We start from the raw sequence: 6,871 nt of genomic DNA, 5'->3' as shown, positions 1-6,871 counted from the left end.
ACTCCCACATGGCTAAGCATAGTTCAAGTCCTGGATCCAGTAGCTTGAAAATCATGCTAGACATGTGTACATGTGCGTCCAAGATCTGGGAGGAGAATGGCAGAGAAGGGATTGCAGCCTGGCCATCACCCCTGGGCAGTGATTTCTCACTTTCCCTCACTGTCTCTCTTTGTTAAAATTTTAAAAATAATAATAATGATGCACATTCTCTAAGGCACAAACCTCTAAATAAATAAATAAATGTTGTCTTAAATAAGTTAGCTCTTGGATATATTTTCTATCCTTCAAAATGTATTTTAAATGTGGCCTATGATAGAAAAGAAGCTATTCTTAGAAACAAAAATTATTTTTATCTTTTCCTAGCAACGTAATTTGAGAAACCGAATACATAAATGGACAGTGACCAGCCTATGTGAACATAGAATTCTGATAAAAAAAACAAACAAAAAAACAAACCTCTGCGGCCATCATCCCAGAAGGGTTAGGACTACACTGACCCCTTCCAGCTGCCCTAATATTTGCTTCCACTTCAGGCTGAGGACCAGCCAGAGAAAGCCAGCACTGCTCCCTATGCGAAGTGAAGTCCGTAGGGCGGGTCGCTTCTAGTCAGCCCTCCTGCTGCTTTCCAGTAGACCACACCTCTAATGGCGCAGCCTGGAGGTATTCTACTCCCTTTCCGTTTCTGCCAGACACAGGTGAGAGGAGCTGACTCTTGAGACCAGCAGTTTGCCTAATGGCTATGTCGCTGGACTCTCATGTAGTCGACCACGGTTTGAGTCTTGGACTCGACCACGGTTTGAGTCTTGGACTCAGTGGCATAAACTCACACCGGGCGCATGTGCGTGCGTGCCCAAGATCCTGAGAGGAGAATGGAGGAGAAGGGATTGTGGCGTGGCCATCCCCCCGGGGGGTGATTTCTCGCTTTCTGTCTCTCTGTCTCTGTCTGTCTTGTCTGGCGAGCGCACGTGCCCTATAGCAAAATATATATATATATCAACAAAAGAAAAGAGGAGCTGACTCTCTGCTATTAAAAACTCAGTCAATAGCCTCTGTTCATACTTGGGTGTTCTTCATGTGTTTTTCCTGGAGATCAGAAAGTAGACAGAAATCCTGCACTGATGTGAGCTCATACAGAGAACAAACGAAGGACAAGGACAGTGAATGAGTTGAGTTTGGAAGTCAGTCAGTTTTAGCTTAAATAAATATAATAATCCAAATGAAAAACTAAGAGCAAATGAGGGCTGACCGATGGAGTGGTGGTTAAGGCAACTGGGTCCCATGTGGCCAACTGCGTGGTTTGAGTCCCAAATCCTGAATTCCAAGCCCTACATCCTGAAAGGAAGGAGGAATGGTGGAGAAGGAATTGTGGTGTGACCATCCCCTCCCCTGTAGGGAAGAGGGGTACTTTTTCTTTTTCTCTCTGTCTCTATCTGGCAGGGCACATGCCCTTTGGCTAAATAAATCAATAAAAGCAAACCTGTTTTTATTTATTTTTTTGGGGGGGAGGTTTTCGCTATAAGGCACGTGCGCTCGCCAGAAAGACAGAGAGAGACAGAGAGACAGAAAGCGAGACATCACCTCCCAGGGGGGATGGCCACGCCGCAATCCTTTCTCCTCTTGGGATCTTGGGCACGCAAGCACACGCGCCTGGCAACTTGTTTTAAATTTTTAATACAGGAAAAAAAGCTGCTGTTTCTAGCTTCCAGAAAAAATCGAAAGCTGAAAGGGACTTGTCCTTTGCCCAAGTCCTCATTTCATAGGGAAGTCAAGAATAAGGTCGTAAGGAGGTAAAGTGGTCTTCTGAAGAACAGTGGTTGCCCCAAGGATACCTGAATATGTTTGACCACGAACCGGCCTCAACACCCTCAGGAGAAACAGTTTGCAACTAATTTCCAGACAAGTCTCCCAACATTCTTTCTAGACTTACTGCAGCCCTTAAATTTGAATCCCCAAATTGATTTACTTCCACTGCAGCACGTCATCTTTGTCTATTTCCAACTTTCTCACTGACCAACATCATTTTCAGATGAAATCTTACCCAGAAACCAAGGTGTAGTGGTTCTGGCTCCTCCTCCCAAGGTTGCCTTGGCAACCCTCCCCCCAGGAAGCCTGAGCTTTTGTGGATCAAAATGTTTGCAAGGCAAGGTAGTGCTCTTCTTGAACTTTAAGGTGCAGCCCTCACCTAGGGATCCTGTTAAAGGTGAGATTTTGATTCGGCTTGTCGCAGTGCCCAAGGGTCTGTTTCTAACAAGTTCCCAGGGGATGCCATGCCAGGGGTGGGTACTGCCTGAGAAGAGTTTCTGAATTACAACAGCACACACGCCCCTCCCCCCAGCCCCACTACTCATTCACACATAGTCTTCAGATTGGTCATCCGAGAGCTGTCATTTTCAAAGTTCCGAGCACCAGATCTATTTATAAACACACTTCTGGAGGAGGGTATTCCACACTCCCCTGATGATAAGGACCAACCAGGACACGTGATTAAATTCCAACGCCCGTGCCCTCTTCCTGGAGATACTGATTGAGTAGGCTTCAGCTAGGACCCAGGAATCTGTCAGTTTTACAAAACACCCGAATGTCTGGCAGCGCAAATGTTTGGCAGGTGATGGCAGATTTTCAACCACAATTTGAAAATCATTCTTTTCTATATTCTAGCCCCAAGCCATTCTTTATTTGACTTCAGTGTTAACTTCTGAATTGTTTTCTCCAGGTCTTGAAAAGTTGGTGTTTCTTTTTTTAAATAATTATTTCATTTTATTTATTACATTTATTTATTTATTACTTTATTTATTTATTGGAGAGGTTTTTGCTATAGGGCATATGCATTCACCAGAAAGACAGAGAGACAGCGAAAAATCACCCCCCAGGGGGATGGCCACGCCGCAATCCCTTCTTCTCCATTCTCCTCTCAGGATCTTGGGCACGCACGCCTTCGCACCTGGCTTGAGTTTAAGCCACCGGGTCCAGGACTCAAACCATGATCAGCTACATGGGAGTCCAGCGACATAGCCATTATGCCAATTGCTGTTCCCACTATTATTATTTTTTAATTTGCTATAGGGCACATGTACTCACCAGAGAGAGACACAGATACACACAAACAGAGAGAAAGAACTTAAAAAAGCAAGCTACCAGATCCAGGACTCAAACTACAGTTGGCCATGTGGAAATCCAGCACCTTAACCACCATGCCACCTGCCGACCCCAATTGCTCCGTTTCTTTACCTTCACTTTAATAAGACTTAGATGTTAATTCTGAAAGAAATTTGGGCATTCCCCAGAAGGCATTTTTGAAAGATTAATTATTGTTTACGTGAAAAGGAAAAAAAAATCAACCACAGAATTTTAGCCAGGGGACCAGCAGATGGCATAATGATTGCATTGCTGACTCCCACGTAGTCGACCACTGTTCGAGTCTCAGACCTCGGGGCTTAAATTCATGCCGGGTGCATGTGTATGTAGAGTGGCCATCCTCCCTGTGGGGTAATTTCTCTCTTTCTGTCTTTCTCTCTCTCTCTGTCTCTCCAGTGAGCTCACACACCCTATAGCAAAACCTCTCTTAGGGAAAAAAAAAATTTTTTTTTAGCCAGAGCCTTTATTCTAGAATACTGGGCATGAGAAATCGCAAGAGGAGCAGTCAACTTAGGAAAGGAGGTAAAACATTTTATGGGGCGTTAGCAGAAGTCTATCAAAGTTCACCTGGTTTGGAGGATAGAGGAATCGTCCTTATGATTAGCAGCCATCGCTTGAGGAGTCTAGATATTGCCTAGAGTGATGGCGAGGAACAGATAAGCGTTAAAGTCGGATGCAAGAGGAGGTGGGCAGAAGAGTTGTTTAGGACCACACGTTAAGTACTCAGTGGAAAATTCCCAGCAACTGATGAGAGGCCTAACTTGTCCACATCCTTGACAATACTTGTTATCTTCTGTCTTATTCAAGTCACCCTAGTGGGTATGAAGTTGTATCTCATTGAGGTTTTGATTTGCATCTCCCTGTTGACTAATGGCGGTGCACATCTTTTCACGTGCTTATTAACTATTCATATATCTTCTTTGGAGAAATGTCTATTCATATCCTTTATCCATTTTTTAATCGGATTGTTTGCTATTTTTATTTATTTATAGTGGTAAGAGTCCTCTTGTTAGAGAAGTGCAGAAAAAGAAACATATTATGTGTGGAAAACATAGGTTAAGTTAGAGTTCATATTAAGTATGAGGTAACTCTGGGACTCTGGCATTGTGGGAAGTTCTAGAAGCAGCTGAATATATTTCCAGAATTCAAGAGGATTCTGGATTAGATGTTGCGTATATAGTCTGTAGTGTGCCCGAACCATCCTGTTTGCTCAGGACTGAGGGGCTTCCTGAAACAATGTTTTGTTCTGTTGTTTTTCTTTTTTCCTTTTAGAATTATTTATTCATTTAATTCCATTTGTTATTATTGTTTTTTAAAAATATTTTATTTAACTTTATTTATTTATTTATTTGTTTGTTTTGATCAGAGTGTGACAGAGTGTGTGTGTGTGTGTGTGTGTGTGTGTGTGTGTGTAGGGGTGGGTGGTAGTGAGAAGCAAGCTGCCAGGTTCAGGACTCAAACTGCAGTGGGCCGTATGGAAGTCCAGCACCCTTAACCACCATGCCACCTGCCGGCCCCTATTATTATTGTTTTTCTAATTTGACCAGAGAGAGAGACAAAGGGACAGCAAGAAAGCAAGCCAGCAGGTCTGGGATTCAACCACGGTTGGTCATGTGGGAATCCAGTGCCCTTAACCACCACACCACCTGCCAGCACCTGAAACAGTGTTAAAACCAGAAGAGTCCCAAGCAAACCAGGACAATTGTTCACCCTAGTACAGGTCTGAGGTCCAAGAGAGAGATTTGAGTTAGAGATCCATTTAGGCAGCGCTGGCCTAGCCAGGAAAGGGATGGAATCACCCATGAAGAATGTTTGAGGTATAAATGCCAAGGAAGGAACCTGAGGAGTACTAACAGTGAGTGGAAAGGTAAAGAAATTTTCAAAACCTGGCCAACATTGTGTGGTACTGTTGGTGCGCGCCCAATGGCCATTCTCCTGTTTTAAATTTTGGATGGTTTGGAGGGTGAATCACGACTGGGCCAAGTCATTCATGGCAACCTCTTCCTCCTCTGCCCGTGACGGCCCTGAGGGTGGACGTGGAACCCAACTCTGGCAAGTGAGTTTCATGTGTTCCTTCCACAGACGTTGACAGATCGCCTAACAGATGCCAAGACTACGGGGATACAACAGAGAACAGAATCTTGTTTATGGCTGGAGGAGACAGATACAAAGGAAATAAAGATGTATGTCAGTTATTGATAAATCCTAAAAAGAAAAACCAGAGTAAGGGCAAGTGGGGGGAATGAGTTGAGGCACCATGATATTATGTAGAGTATGCAAGGCAGGCCTTGTCAGATGGCATGAATAAATGGGACATTGTTCTGGTTCATATGCATATCCCCTACAGGGTTTCAACACCCCCTGGTGACCACAGAAGGGAGTACTGGGGGAGGGGGGCGAGCTTGGATCCTTGATGGCATCACCGAGCACTCAAGCTCATCCTGAGACTGAACTAGAGAAAGGAGGACAAGAAGGTGGGAACCAGGAAAGTGCCGTGTCCTAGGAAGTGAAAGCCAGCAGTTCCCGGTGCTGTAGAGAGGCCATAGGTGTTTTAAGGTGTCCAGTGATGATGGTGGCTGGGCAGTTTCATCAGAGCCCTATGCAGGAGGCCGTCTTCCTACATAACTCTGCCAGGAGCCTCCCGTGGAGATGGAAGGTGAGAAATAGTGCAATTGCTGGATGAGGGATATAAACCAGAGTACAAAATTCTTTTTGTTTGTTTGTTTTTTTCCTTTGTTTAGAAGGCATGTGTGCTTGACAGAGAGAGAGACCCGGAGAGGCGGGAGGAGGAAGCACCTCCGATGGGCAATGATCACACCATAATTCCTTCTCCTCCATCTCTCCCTCCATTTGGGATTTTGGGGCATATATACCCCGGGTGTCCCTCGAGTCGCTGTTTTCAGACTGGAAGTGTGTGTGGTTTGCCATGCGGGATTAGCTGCTTTGACCACTAGGCCACAGGCTGGCCTGGCAAAATTCTTTTAATGGGAGACAATTAGATTTATTCTATATTGAGGAAAAGTATACAATAAAATTTTTAAAAGAGAAGAAAGCACTAAAGGTACAAGTTGGAAATGGGTTAATTGATGGAGATAGTGGAGGGCTGGGGTGGGGAAGACACAGACGTCCATATTCCCTCTCAGAAAGCCCAAGTCCTTAGAGAGCCCTCTCCAGCACTCTGCGTTCACCCCGACCGCTCCTTGTTCTCACAGGGCTTAGTCACCCCAGCAGCCCGGCAGCTCCTCCCGCAGGCTCTGCAGGATTTGCACTGCTCTTCTTTGGCTCTTGTCCCAGAAGTATGACTCTTGTTTCTTCCAGGTTTCTGCTCACAGGTTGCTTTTTTAGGGAGCCTTCTTGAACACACCACATAAATACCACCACTACCGCCATGCCCACCCCAGCATTCCCAACTTCCCGCCTCAGCCTCATTCGTCATCAGTCATTGCCCCAGGCACACCGAGTCTCACTGAGGTAATCACCCCCTTGTCTCTGCTGCTGGAATGTAAGCTCCACAAGGACAGGGACTTTGCTTTACTTACAGCACTGAGAAGATCGTGCTGCATATACTAGGCCTTAGATAAATACATGTGGAATTGGGGACCAGCAGATGGTGTAATGGTTACGTCGCTGGACTCCCACGTAGTCAACCACGGTTTGCTTCTTGGACTCAGTGGCTTAAAAAAAAAAAAAAAAAAAAAAAAAAAGGGGGGGGCGGGCCCCCCCCCCCAGGATAAAA

This window comes from Tupaia chinensis, unplaced genomic scaffold (genome assembly GCF_000334495.1).
Source record: "Tupaia chinensis unplaced genomic scaffold, TupChi_1.0 Scaffold145519_1, whole genome shotgun sequence".
In the NCBI taxonomy this organism is placed as follows: Eukaryota; Metazoa; Chordata; class Mammalia; order Scandentia; family Tupaiidae; genus Tupaia; species Tupaia belangeri.
The sequence above is the reverse complement of the archived record's forward strand: the minus strand, read 5'-3'. Positions refer to the sequence as shown.